Source organism: Homalodisca vitripennis, chromosome 2, assembly GCF_021130785.1.
Source record: "Homalodisca vitripennis isolate AUS2020 chromosome 2, UT_GWSS_2.1, whole genome shotgun sequence".
Lineage (NCBI taxonomy): Eukaryota > Metazoa > Arthropoda > Insecta > Hemiptera > Cicadellidae > Homalodisca > Homalodisca vitripennis.
The window spans coordinates 58,439,536-58,455,805 of NC_060208.1; the positions used below are offsets into that span (position 1 = coordinate 58,439,536).

General features: G+C 29.0%; 1 non-coding gene across 1 annotated transcript; it reads right to left on the bottom strand.

The window, feature by feature from the left end:
- Positions 1-2,663: 2,663 nt before the first annotated feature.
- On the bottom strand, positions 2,664-2,734 carry Trnaa-ggc. Its single transcript has one exon. It is a non-coding gene; the product is annotated as a tRNA-Ala (tRNA).
- Positions 2,735-16,270: the final 13,536 nt, after the last annotated feature.

Genomic DNA, 16,270 nt, shown 5'->3' on the forward strand with positions numbered 1-16,270 from the left:
TAATCTCATTTTGTAACTGCTTCTTAAGGGCGTGCAGTTGGTCCATGCTCTCGTCCTGGGACCCAGTGTCCAATTCAAAGATATCTTTTGAAGAGTGTTTGACAAGGCATTATACGTACATACACTGCATTACTTGAATAGGTATTTCTAGTTCTCGACTTCAGAAGTGGATAAATATAATATTTATCAAAGTTCTTCTTTCGCTATATTATTATAGCGACATGACTTTAAAAAAAATATTGCATATTTCGGATTTCAGTAGTTAATACAAAACCCCTAAGGGGTAGTTAGTACCCCTAAGCACATTTAACTATCCACTTCTTCAACGCATCATAAAAACTGTACTCGCTTTATTTTGAATGATAGTTCTATTTATGACGATAGCTATCCAAACATGGCTTAAAGAGCCACAATAACGGTAGTTAGATTGACATTTAGCGTGTATATTTCTGGGTTTAGTCATGCAAAGCAAAATAATTTGAAATAATAACTAATGGTTTTATGTCAGTAATAATTAAAAAAATGTGATTTTAGGTGCTTTTCAACGAAACTGCCACTTATATCCGATTAAGTATTCTCCTTTTGAATATGCCATTTTAGAATAATAAAAATAAATATTACTTTAGTATAATCCTTATTCTTGACCAGACGGTTCAAAATATTCAAAATAAGGCCAGGCACAAGTTAATAAGCTCTTAATGGATAAACAATTTTGGGAATGTAATTTTTCAAACCATAATTTAAAAAATTGCATGCATGACTCATACTCAATTGAGCAGGTTCTGTTTTAGCTCGTTCAGCTAATTATTTGCCTCTTTTGATTTTACGAGAGTATTGCATAATAGCACTGCAATAATTTTGTTCCTATTCAAATATAAACTGAAATTTAATATCTTAGAAATCTAGATGATTACGTATGAAAATAAACACCTGAAATAGTTAAATAGTTATATTACATGTAGCTGATACGCCAGATGCTATGTAATTTGATATCAACAATGTACGTATGACAATATTAATCATAATGTAATCTAAATACTAAACCACAAAAAGTTGTAACAGTATATACACCTACAGGTACAACTACAGGTACTACAGGTATTTTGTAGGTGTTTTCATAAAAACCTAATGAAATATTTCGGAAAAGTGCTATAAATAAACTTTAGAGACTAAGATTACGTTTTACACAACCTTAAAGACCAGTGGGGCTTTTCACGAGGTTCAGTACAATTGCCCAAGTAGTTTTACGTGATCGAGTAAAAAGTGCGTACCTACACTAACACATACAGACACCGGTTTTTTAATATTGCATAGATTATAATATACAATAATACACCTTTTAAAATGTGTTGATAGATTTTATTTTGTACGTAATTAAATCTACAAAAAATGGTTGAAATTTGTATTATTGTATATTATATATCAAACACTTTTCGAGGCTATATCTCTAGTATAGATTATTTTATTAATGAATTTTCAGTTGTACCGATAAAAATTTTCTATTAAAAAGATGTTGTCAACTGAAGAATCTGTTTATTAAATCTTTGATCTGTAACATGAATATCGTTAAAACTAGGTTTTTACAACTACTTGATTAGAGATTAAATTGCAAGTATATTGCATCCTCTATAACACGGATGTTAAATTATTTCATTCATCTTTGCAATATTAGTGATAATAGGTATTGGTAGTAGCAGTAGATTTTATGACAATATTTACTAAATTAAAGCTACAAAACGATATCTTTTAGATGTTATTGTAACTAATTTAAAGATAAAGATTTAACTGTAATAATTGTAAAATTATAAAACTAAACTGTTATTTGTGGTATGGATAGTGATATTAATTTGTCCCAGTTGTTAGTTGGCAGCAATAGTCTCAATCAATCCATGGGTGTCACCATCAGCTGACTGCGCAATACCAGATAACATGGATACGTTATGACAATCATGTTGTATTGACAACAGCATGTTATAACCAGGCGTGGAATATTTATTAGCGCTCTATTTTCTACAGGTTTTGTTGATGAATTAAGACTGATCTTTAATATTATCCTCATATTTAAATCGCCCTAATACACAAATACACTTCGTCACAAATCAGAGGTGTTAATAAGACCAGGACGAGAAATAAACAGTACTCAGAATACTTGTATGTAGTTAATGTAATGAATCCAAACCAGCAAATGCAGAAAACGTTAATGACATAACACTAAAAATCTTAATATTAATAATGTTAAATTTAACATCAATTGGTTTGTTTGTGATAGTAACCATTATGAATTATATTTAAAACGAGTTCAAGTTGTTCTAAGTTTTTGTATTTTCATCTAACTCTTACATACGTCACTTGAGTGTTACTAAACCGAGTTTTTCTTTCAGTAAACTGTACACATCGTGCCGCTGTAAGTTTGCTGACTACATAAATCGTTGCGACTTGTTAGGTCTAACTGATTAAGGACCTAATTTTTATATTGATAGAAGAATAGGAAGAAAAGAGCGTAACGTTGTAAACATAAACGTAAAAAGATCTTGTGCAAAATATACGATAAGGAAAGGGATAGTTTTATTCCAACCATGTATATTGAAATAAATTATATATATAATTGTATAAATGGTAATTGCCTTATTTAATTTCAATAAACATTGAATCACAAAAAGTACTCGCTCCGCCGGGACTCGAACCCGGATCTCTCACTTGCCGGGTGAATGTGCTACCATTACACCACAGAGCGCTCACTTTTTCTGATTCTATTATTTTGTATTTGGCCGTATCTGTCACATATGCGTTTAGATAAGCAAACTAACATATGATCGGAAGACCAAATACCTGTCAAACGACTTATACATATGTATATATATATATATATATATATATATATATATATATATATATATATATATGTATATATATATATATATATATATATATATATATTCAGTGAGCTCTAGTTTTTAAAGTACCAAATAATTTATGCATGCATACATTTACTAAAGTCTCTGTACTTTAGATTGAAAAAAAGTAAAGTCATTTGATTATTAAAAAATGCGGTTTCAACCTCAACAATGCATTACGAAGAAAAATCAACTCATAGACTATAATCTCTATATGTTCTGGAAGCATGTAATTCACTAATTCACTCAACAATGGAACTTCGTTTACTACTTGAGTATTAATTACCTAGTTTATCTTCAATTTCCGAAACCCACCATTTCACACGTAGCACCCCGATCGCTTATTGGACCCTCATAGCTTCAGACATAGCTCATCATGTATCACATGTGTCTCTGTTATGTATTCGCACTAGTAGATGTAATGTGAAATATAATATTAATCTTATTGTTTTTATAATTATGGCAAGACAGTGATTTCAATGAAGTGTACAAGTGTGAGACCCAATGTTATAAATTAAGGATAGTTCACATATAACAGCTGAGACAGTACCATTTGGGATCACCATTCTTTCAACTCTGTCTATGAACTGCAAAGTAACCACTAATTGTGTTCCGTAAACACTCGGTAAATAGAATAATATTTATTATCAATATTGTTTTTCTTAGGCCACTGAGGTTCTAGTCCCTAAGGCAAAAAAGAATAATGACATTAAATGATAAATGGAAAGTGATGTGGATGTCTCGTGAACTGTTACGTTGACTTACTTAAAATTCTCAAACCCAACTTGCTATAATGCTTAACTTCATATAGTGACTACTCCTAGACTTTACCATGGCGTTTGGCACACACCTTTTTACATTAATAAATTGTGACTAAATATTTGATCAATCAAATAATTCCATATAGAACAAAGTACTAACTGAATTTGAATAAGTATTTTAAATAAAATTTTATATACTATAATTTTATTCTGTGCTGTTAATAAAAATAACCCGTAGAAGCTATCAATATAACACCAAAATATTTTGACGGTTTAACACACAAATTGTATAAAGAATTCAAATTACAACACATTTTATTTTCCTGGAATAATAATACGATAAAGAATATTTCTTAAAATCAGTAATTGCAAACTTGTCACACAAAGCAATAGATAAAAATTACATATAACATGATGACCCTTATACGTTTTACAGAAATTCTGAGAAACCATTTTTATAGTTAATGATAAAAGGACTTTACTTTGAAGTGATTTGATATCCATCTGTTTGAAAATATTACATTTCATAATAGTGTAATGTCATTTTGAACAACAGAACTAATACAGTATAATAATAATATAAGTATATTCTGTACCGGTCTGGTAAATGTAAACCTAATGTATAAAACGTTAATGTATAGCTGAACTTTGTAGATCTGAAATAAATAAATTAAACCAAGACTAGTTTTATTCGTGTCTTTTTTTAACTGTCTCATGCGGATGTATGTCAGTAAGATGGACAAACAATGTTCCATAAAGCACGTTGGGGGAGTATAAAATGAGTAATACATTATTATATATAGTGCAGATTATAAGTACGAGTACAAATTATTGCAAACTTATTCCGTTACAAAATGGAACAGCTGCAAAATCTTTGGAACAGTTAGAAGTATAGAAAAAGAATAGAAGACTTCTATTACATAAGAATTGGGAAAATTTACTTTTGTACATGCTTAAACGCAACGTATATTATTAATTATAATGTTGGCTACATAATTAAATTTTTTCAAAGCTTTTACAATAATTTACTTTTTATTATCCTCGGTAGTTGTTACTAGGAATTTATTTCGTCTGTGAAATTCTTCCTCGTATCCAGTAGTAAAATATATATTTCTTTGTCATTTGTTCATTTACATAAAGCTTATACGCTATGTAATACGTAGCTAAAACCTGTAATAATATAGACATATAAATACACAGCTGTAAACCTTCTTAGTATGAAATATGAGAATGCTATTTAGTGTGTAGTGTAGAAATTAATAAAATATAGATAAATAAATAAAAAAACATTAAATCATTCGTAAAATTTTTATTTCTTTTAACAGGTTATCCATTATAAGAACATAGACATCATTTCTAAGCCTGATTTAAATTGTGTATTTAAGCAATGTATAGAATGGTAAATAAAATAATTCAAAATTGGATGAAATAAGGAAAAATCTATGTCTTGAATTTTATAAACAATATTTATCTGAACTATTGTTTGAAAGGATCTTTTATATTATATTATATTATCAACTATTTATTAGCTTATACAAGGATGGTCGTAACTGTTCGCAGAATCTAGTTTTGAGATGAAAAGATTGGAATATGAAGAAAGTTTTTTATATGCAGGTAGAACCTTTAGAATGGTTTATGTACTTTTATTTAGATATTCATTAAATTTTACTAACTTCACCATGAAGCACTCACGGATTAGAATTGTAAATTCGTTAATGAAAAATCAGTCTCCAATAACTTGATGCTACCAGTGATTGGAATACCTGCATTTTCACCGGTTTACAGTTTTATGGTATCTATTCAGTGCTTTACAATATATACCTCTCCGTTCATCTATTTTAATAGTATACATGAAAACAAAAAATATTTCAATGGCGAACTTTATTTATAAAATATCATTGTCTTATTGCCGCATATATTGTTTTTCACAGAGTTTAACTGGTTAGATTCCGGTGATAACATATGAAGTAAAGCGGGCACTAAACCTCATAAAAATACTAATATTTTTATCGTCAGAATACCCACGTTATTTTGATGCTCTGACGATATCGTACAGTTAAGATAGCAGTAGACTGGAATGGTTGTAAAACTATTACTACAAAGAAAGTAAACATTATTGTTAAATAAAAATTGAATTTAAGGTCAATTAATTGCATTCCATTTAAGAGGGTTAAGAGAGAAAAGTGATAGGATTTGCTAAAAAATATAAATACTTTGGTAATAAAATGATATGTTTAAAAAGTTAAAATTTGCTGACTGTTTTGGCTTATTTTAGGATTGGGCCCTATTACGAACCATTAAATATTATATGTATTATTAACACAGCTACATTTTGAACAAAATTATTAAAGCGATTCCCTTCATAAATGTACATTAGAGATAAATTAAACTACATTATGACATATACAAATAGTAATAAATAACAAAATTAGTTACCGGTATACTAAATAAATACTAATATAATGTCCAAAATGCTAGTCGTATATTTAAAGGTTACAATAATTAAAAAAGACAAATTATCCTAATTTCACATTGCTTTAATGCCAAAATATTACTGTAATGAGAATTGTTTTCTTTCGATACTATATAGCAATATTATGCTGAAATAATTGTCTTATTACTTTATTGTCCTTAGGCACATATCTATCAACTTTTCCCCTTTTATTGTCGGGTTTTGAAATTACAGACCCAGTTGTTATACAGTGGAGTGAGACAGTCTCACCATTTCGTAGTGTCGAGTAGCTTGTAAACATTTACTGAGATTGTTCCACACAGTTAACTGCCAATATAAGTATGTCTGCACAGCTTTCATTGCTTCCAGACATATCCTTTACGTTCTATGTTACATATGAGGCTATACTATAACATGTATGACATATGTTACCTATATAACCTACATGTTCATAGATAGAACACATTACTTTTAAGTATTACTGAAACAGTTTGTTACATTTAAATATTAGGTAAGTGGACCGTGCGTAATCAATAATATATCAACTATGATCTGCACACAGGATAGCAGCACATTCTTTTCAACCTATAAATGTTTCAAAATTTACACGATTCTACCTTTTTCCTATGATTGGAGTCTGAAGCTTCTTATAAGTAAGATTATTTGGGCATTTCACATATCTTAGCTTACAGGTTTGCTTGTGTCAATATAAATACAGAAGTTTACAGGACCTTTCCTGTACTGTAGGTAGAGGTCCACTAAAAATGATTTCGGATAAATATATCAGGGCTTGAAAACAAAAATTTTGTTCCTATCATTCATAGCTTTGGCTAGTAAGAGAAGATTTAAGAAAGACTACAATCCTGAAAGTAGCCCAAAATATGATAAATTTCAACAATAATTTTTCCACGATCAACGTTTTAAATTATGGTCAATCTTCACTCACTACACAACTACTAAATAATGTCAAAATATCAAAGCGGTTGAAAAAAACTTTAAAATTTCCACAGAAATGTTAAAGTCATAACAATTCCTAAAACATTTCTCATTTCCGTAATGTAGCCAAATTATTGAGTATTTAAATAGAACGTAAGTCTTCTGATAACTTATATAAAATCCTACTTTTTATCCGATTCGATGGGATACTATTCCCTCTAGATTTATATTTTACAAAAACACATTATAAACTGCTAATGGTACTATGTCACATGAATTATAATAGTCCAATATAATTAGTATTTTATATTGTTAACAGTCTTCTTAACAAATTCTATAACTGTAAAAATGCAGGAACAATCAAAATTAATAATGTAATAATTGTATATCAACCAAAAGGAGTGCATTAATAGATTCTCAGTTTTATATTAGAAGACCCCAAAAGATATATGATGTTATGATCTTTTTAAATTGTTAATAAATTATTAGTTTTAGGATATAATTATTCCAGTAATATATAAGGCACTCAATATGCCAAGACCCACTTCCATAACAGGAGGTTCAACCTAGTGAAATCCACACCCGTATAGGAATAGTTCAAAGACTACAGTTACTCATTCTACGAGTACCTAGTGAGTTACAAGTGAACTAGTTTAGTGTGTCAATATTCCTTTACTTATTTTAGGTTTTTAAATTAAAACATAACGATATTAAAGGATATTAGTTTTTAAAATAAGGGAACTAATAAATAATTTGTCACTTTTATTATATATGCTATTAATCAGCAATAGCTTAACAGTTTCAACAACTGTGCAGTTGTATTACAGGAATATTAAAAGTGTAGCTCAACGTGTTGAGATTAGGGGTTTTAACTGAATATAATAAGGACATGTTCACATTAAAAATCGAATACTTCTCTAATATTTTTTTATTAATGAATTATAAGAAACCAAATGTGATTACATTGGTGGGATTGCTCAGTACTACATAATTCAAGGACTTGTGCTATATGACCATTATGATAAGTTCAACTCCCTATTTATCCTTGCCGACTTGTTCTACATTTATCAACAATATCTTATTGTTAAAAATTTTTGTCGTAATACAATCTAAAGAATTGGGTGGTTACAGTAAATTGAGCAACAACAAAATGCACACACACACACACACACACACACACACACACACACACACACACACACACACACACACACACACACACACACACACACACACACAGACAGACAGTATTTTTTTTAACTAGTAATTTAACTCAGTTTATAGCAAAACAAACTTTAATAACACTTTATAACACCTTTAATGGTTGTAACGTTACTCTCAGTAACACTGAAACTTAAATACGTCCATAATGTATAAAATTAAAAAGAGGAACAGATCAGATTATTTTAATATCAATTTAAAAAAATAAACATAATTGAACATGTATTGTATACCATTGATGAGTCTTTTATTATCTGATAATGTAAGACATATGTATATATATTGAAAAAACTACTTAACATTATTTTATAATAGCTTTAACTGAAAACTTACCTACTAAGACAAGACGTATATCATGTTACCTATAATAGTCCTATGTATGTTCTACAGTTTATTAAAAACGGATATGACAAAAAATAACTTGACAACATTCTTGTACATAATGCAATTTGATGAATAAAGATTCAAAGATTTCTCAAAGCATTAAGTTTGATCTCCTTTTCTCAAAATAATAAAAAAATAGAAAGAAATTATGTGGTTTAGATTAAATTGATCATAACCCAAAATAAAATACACGATGAAAATAGGTGTCTTTTTAAACTGTTTAAAGTAGGCTATGTAAAATGTCCATAACCGGTCATCCTATTAAATTATCAATTGTGAATAATAAACTTTATCCAAAGATATCTTTTGAGGTTGTGCTTTTGAAAAAACAGCATTCTCTCCTGTTCGTGTAATTGTATACATATTTTGTGTTTGAACAGCAATATACTACCAAAGAAATATAATCTCGCGCTATAATACTTTTTGAACGATTAATGATTTTCAGTGATAGGAAGAACTTAGTTAACCTCAAAATAATGGTGAGTTACCTAGGTAAATTCTCCATCTTGAACGAATGTTATTTGCTACACTGACCATAAACAAACTAAAATGTACTAAGCATTCCATCTACCATTATATCTGTGGTTTAGAGTAACTTACATTCAGGAAAGCACATTTTTCTTCACTCTCATTATCTTTCCGACATGATTTCCTCTACTGAATCGATTGCATCTAAACCACTAGACCTAATCATTGGGAAAGAGAGGTCCGATTACAGGTAGTATACAAAAACCCTTCTAATGTTATCACCACTTTAATCGTATGTTTTTGACCTGTTCTTCTGTATCGGACAAAGTTTCATAATATGAAAATTAGGTGATTCATTAAAATAAACTATTGAACACAGTACATGACTTATTATTACTGTAGCCACATAGTTAATAATTGCATTCATGTTGCTAAACTGTAACCTTTAATTATTCATAAATATTTACCACGACTACATTCCCATTATAGTAAAGTATTCTTGAGTTATTGCAAATCTACAAGAGAATACTAGACAAACACATTGTTGGTCACATTTATGTTGATACCGATTTACAAACAAATATAACCATGAAGTGGTCGTAACATCTTGTAACGCCTCTACCTGGATTCTGGTTGCCAGTAAACCTGTACTTGTACTTTACATCAGTTGTATCCAGTTTATTGTTTATTTATTCTGATAAGTGGTGTGACAATATTTCCTTTCAGTATAAATGTTATGTAAACTACTATAAATATAACAAATATTTATGATATAAAAACAGTACAAATTAGTACAATAATTTTAAATAAATAGATTTTGAATTTACAGATTAAATTCTGAAGTATATTTGACATTTGCATTTTAAAATATAATTGTTTGATTAATCATTACAATTAACTTGATAAAATGTACGAATCTAATTATGTTCATATAATATAATATTACTAATTACCTCAATCTATCCTAAGAAAGTATAAAATATTGACCTTTACACGCCGCTATAATTGTAGGTACAACTTTTTAAGGGTCCATAGCAACAGCTATAATCTCAAGAAAATATAAAAAGTAGTAAATACTTTTGAGTGTGAAGCAATTGTAACATCAGCCAGATAATTGGGATGATACAGGTCGGTCGTGCTAAATACAGATTAATTCGTGCTCCGGGAGAGTATTGTTATCAGTAGAAACCACCCGGTTCCTTTTAATCTCCCACAAAGTTTCTTATTCAATAAGATAAGCAAAAGCAGAATAATACATTTAAATCATAAAATGCATTTTAGAATATTTTTTCCCAATACTGGTAAGATCGAAACTTTTCAGAAACATACAGTTTTCTAGATTTCTTTAAGTCATATAAAATAAATTAAGGGTTAAAAGCATTAAAGCTTTTAACGCCAATTTAAAATTATTTTGTTATCGTAAGTGTTTAGTAAGTATTTTTAAATGTCCATTTCAACTTGTATTTAAATAATTTAGAAAGGAATATAGTAAAGAAATAAAAAATACATCATTAAATTAAAGGAATTTTTTTAGCTAAGCGCCAGCGAAGCCTATTCTTTGAATGTGTGAACATATCGCATTTCTACCTGTCTATCTAACCGCACGGTACCTCAGAACTAACTGATCTACAGGCATTACAGGTTTCGTGAAAGCTCATATTTATATTATGAGGAACATCTAGTTGAACTATGGTACATATGTCACTCGCTGGGATTTCGCTGATCGTTAGCGAGGTTCTTTGTAATGATGTTATTGTTAACGACCATGGCCATGAGAAAGCCAAAGATTAAACCAATTTTACTACAGAATAATATAAAATTTAAACATGTAATACTATTTTCGGAAAACTCCTTAGTGATAGATAAGCACAATATAAAAATTTTAAAATTCCGAATTATCAGCCTCAGTTATGGATTTTGTAGAGCTCAGCGTGGGCGTGACACAACCATCAACGAACGCTATCTTGACACTATAATAATAAAATTTTATAATGGGTGTTTGAAGTACATTTTGTACACTATATCACATGTGTTACATTAAAACTGACAAAATATGACATGTTATATGAATGTATTTAGTTCTTTTATTATTTTATTATTCATGCTGACATTATGTTTACCTTTAGACCAGTATAAAAATGTTCGCTCAGCCACGTTCCATGATTTAAAAGAGATTTTTCATTATTCAACTCAATGTTCCTAGTGTAGAAAGAAAACGAATTTTAATGGAAATTTTCAAGTCTGTAGTCTTTTCATTCTGAAGATATCGGTTTGACCAACGGACACGGACAATATTGTTTTTTCATCCTCGTGTGAGATATACTTTGCTAACGCCTATAATAAACAATAAACTATAACTAGACTGAGGTTATGACGCCATTATATCTGTACCATCGGCACTAAAGCTATAAATTCACGATACTCGTATGAAGTGAATGGTGACATTTTCGCTACACAAGCTGTTTATGGCTATAACATTCAGTTTGTTGAGCTTGATTTTATACACTGGATATTCACTGTTGCTGCAATGTGACCGGTGTATATTATATTTTATTATTTCAATCAGTTTTTTAAGCAATGAAAATAGCGGACGATTATGAAAATAAGCTATGTAAAACTATTTATATAATTTATTAGATAAAACGACGTCTAATAAGAAACACTATAAATCAATTTACGTGTTTGCATTTTTTCTTGATATGTAATTTTTCACGGTATTAAGGAATTTCTAATAGATTCATTTCCACATTGTGTTTTATTAGATAAAATAAGACTCGCATTTCAAGAGTTTACATTATATTATTCTAATTAACAATTTCCAATAATGTATATTTAGTTTTGTTTTAAATCAATGACGAGTGGTGATACGAGATATTTTGAAATTAGTTCTACTGTGCGTCTTGTTCATATTTTACTTTGTCGTAAAGCAATCAGTATTGTCAATTATGGTTGGAAACTAATTTAGAAAACTGCAGTGGTAAGTATGAAGCTAAAATTGAATTTAAACAATTTCAACAAATATACGAGTACTAAAGCATTCAGCTTATCAAACCTGCTTGACTCTAGTTCATGAGATAACTCTTTTGAAAAAAACCGTACAAAGATAGTGGTAGTTAACTTAGTAAACAGCAGCAAAGGTCTTAGTGGTTTATCAATACAAACAAATCATTAGCATATAAAAAGACAAATTATACTATGTATTTAGACAAAGTTTATATTTAAAGTAGAATTATAATTCAATTCTGATTACTAAAATCGCATTTTATGATCATAAATGTTAACGTTATAATACTCTTAGACATGTAAACGAGGAAAATGTATTAATATTGAACATTATTATTTATCACATACCAAAACGTTAAATAACATACATTTACTACCCCACTGTCCACCTTTCATGATTTATAGCCCTGTAATTACTCTCTTGAATTACAACAATTAATTAAATAAATAACTGTAGAAATAAATGATAACTTAAAATATGTTTTTATAAAGGATTTGAAAAATTTGTAACAGAAAAATATTTTTGGAAACCCTATTTACGTGATTTTTTTGCAAAATAAATGTTACTTATGTAAATGAACAAAATTTTTTATTGTGGTTGTAATGTGTCACAAAACACTATCAAATGAATGTGAATGTTTCATTCATTAGAATTATGTTGAATAAAAAAGAATTTGTTACGCTATTTGTTTAATTTTTACCACGGACACACAATTCATATTGGTCAAAAATATTTGAGACAATACACTACAGAAAATAACTTTTCACTGCATTGTTTTGATGTTTCATTGTCGCATCATAGTCACGAAGTTGTCAATGAAAATAAATGTTATTTAATTGAATTCGTAATTATATTTAGATTTTGTTGTCATAAAGCAGTTGCTATTAACATAAATACCAGCAAACTCACTTCATTCATTGAATTTCCCAGGAGTCTTAATGAACTTTTATAATCAACCCTTGTTGGATTTTGGTGAATACATGGTCGCTTAACAATATCATTTGCAGAACTTCTTGTTACAACTTTTGTTTATTTTATAATTAAATGAAACTATGTAGATTTTAATGGCTTTTTTATGAGGGTGTATAACATAAACATTAGATATAAGAATAAAGATATTCTCTTTGTTTCCACGCAAAAAAATTTTGGATTTATTTAGCTGAGTGTTAGCAAAACCTCTCACTCCAAGGGTTGGAAAATAAATTTCTGTTACCTATATATATATATATATATATATATATATATATATATATGGCTGTTGATATTTTGAGAATGAACAAATATAAAGACTTTAAATTTGTACGAAGCTTCCTTGCTATACTGTAAGTCCAAAAACCTTCAATACAGACCTTAGTTATAAATTTGGTGTATCAATCATATAAGGTTTAGCACATTTACCTAGTGTAAGGTATGGTAGTTCCGGATGTCTTTATAAGTTTCGGCCACCAACACGAAGTATGGGTTGCAAGATGTAACAAGACTTTTAAATTATACCCTATATATTGCTACCTCTCAATTTAAAGGTCTTAAAAAGACTCAAATATGTAAACCAACTACTGAAATGGTTGTTGTTAAAATGTTAGGGGAATTCAATTGTGGGAATCTTGTTTCAAAAATTGCGAGACAGTAATTTGCATCAGTAAACAGTTCTACGTGATTTAAGTTTTACTTTTGCATGCTGGTTTTGTTATATTATCATAAAAAATTTCCTCATGGCTAATTCGAAAAATATTTCTTTCTCTCCACCTTACTATCTATTACTTTTTCATCCGCAACTCTATATCTATCTATGGAATGTTTATATTCATGAACAGTTTCCATAGATAGTGTTTAAAGTACGAGTAGCTTACCAATTTTTTTTATGTTTAGAAAAAAATGTGAAGTGGAAAAGTTAGTTTTAAAACACCATCACACTACATTTTCCAACGATCTATTAAATTAAAAAGTTACGAAAGTGGTAGTATTTCCGTGCACAGTACAAGAAAAATAAATATTAAAGACATTGTTTATATAAATATAAAATATAAATATATCATAATAACGATTGTTTTAGAGATATAAACTCTACATCAAAATACTTTCTTTCAAGGGTCAGTGTTTAATTGATGACAGATTTAATTTAAAATACATATTTTCTTATCGATTATTTTACGAAATAAATTTATTGAAATACCTTACAGGCAAATAATTATTTTTGTATAAAAATACTGTTATGTTTTCTGTTGGGTTTCCTGTCTTCATTTAGTTCAAATATTTAAAACTATTAAACATTTACAGTAATACGAACACAACATCTTTAGAATACTACCGGTAATTTACATTTATTGAGAAAGAACTTCTTTATCAGCCCAGCCGTACAAGTTATGCATTCTATTGCACACTATGGTATTGTTTTAATTTATAGCTGAATTGTTAAAATGGTTGTATTCGTCGTAAAAGTTACTGGGTTTGACATGAATTATATTTTAAGAGATCAAATTTAGTCACCTAATGTAAACCTTATTCATCAATTTTGAGTTCAGGCAATAATTCTGTTATTAGCCTTAAGCGACTCCTGGCACTCGAGGCACTGGAAAAGTCTCATTTATATATGGGTTTTGATAACCATAAAGTATATTTACATTGGTCTTATAGGTATCCACCATAAAAATTTCAAATCTTTTTCCAAATACTTTTTTAAAACAAAATGGGTACCATATTGATGTGACATATCAACTTTTAATTATGCAGGTAATCAAAGCGAGGCCTTTTTTGAGTGGTTTACCTTGTTGTAATTGGAGGGTTATATATCAGAGAAATCCAACAATAATTTCCTTTGACTTGTTGCACAGAGATGTAATACAAAAAAAGGAACCAAAGTATGAGTTATATTTCACTGCTGAAAAGAGTTTTTGAGACATTGTGTACAGAGTGAGTCTCTTGAGAAACCCTGTCACAGAGATGAGAGTAATTCTACTATAAATAGTTTATAGAGATGGTATAAATAGTTTTTTTTTTTTTTTAAAATAAAATGGGTACCAATTGATGTGACATATAAACTTTTAACTATGCATGTAATCAAAGCGAGACCTTTTTTGAGTGGTTTACCTTGTTTTAATTGGAGGGTTATATATACGTAAACGTGGCCAGTTCTTATTCCGTAGAAAGAGTTTGTTCTTTTTATATGTAAAAAAAATGCTGGAATAAATGATTATTTCATTATTTCATATCAGAGAAATCCAACAATAATTTCCTTTGACTTGTTGCACAGAGGTGTAATAAAAAAAGGAACCAAAGTAACGAGGTATATTTCACTGCTGAAAAGGATTTCTGAGACATTGTGTACAGAGTGAGTCTCTTGAGAAACCCTGTCACAGAGATGAGAGTAATTCTACTATAAATAGTTTATAGAGATGGTATAAATAGTTTTTTTTTTTTTTAAATAAAATGGGTTACCAATTGATGTGACATATAAACTTTTAAACTATGCATGTAATCAAAGCGAGACCTTTTTTGAGTGGTTTACCTTGTTTTAATTGGAGGGTTATATATACGTAAAACGTGGCCAGTTCTTATTCCGTAGAAAGAGTTTGTTCTTTTTATATGTAAAAAAAAATGCTGGAATAAATTCATTATTTCATTATTTCAAATCAGAGAAATCCAACAATAATTTCCTTTTGACTTGTTGCACAGAGATGTAATACAAAAAAAGGAACCAAAGTATGAGTTATATTTTCACTGCTGAAAAGAGTTTTTTGAGACATTGTGTACAGAGTGAGTCTCTTGAGAAACCCTGTCACAGAGATGAGAGTAATTCTACTATAAATAGTTTATAGAGATGGTATAAATAGTTTTTTTTTTTTTTAATAAAATGTGGGTACCAATTGATGTGACATATAAACTTTTAACTATGCATGTAATCAAAGCGAGACCTTTTTTGAGTGGTTTACCTTGTTTTAATTGGAGGGTTATATATACGTAAACGTGGCCAGTTCTTATTCCGTAGAAAGAGTTTGTTCTTTTTATATGTAAAAAAATGCTGGAATAAATCATTATTTCATTATTTCATATCAGAGAAATCCAACAATAATTTCCTTTGACTTGTTGCACAGAGGTGTAATAAAAAAAGGAACCAAGTACGAGGTATATTTCACTGCTGAAAAGGATTTCT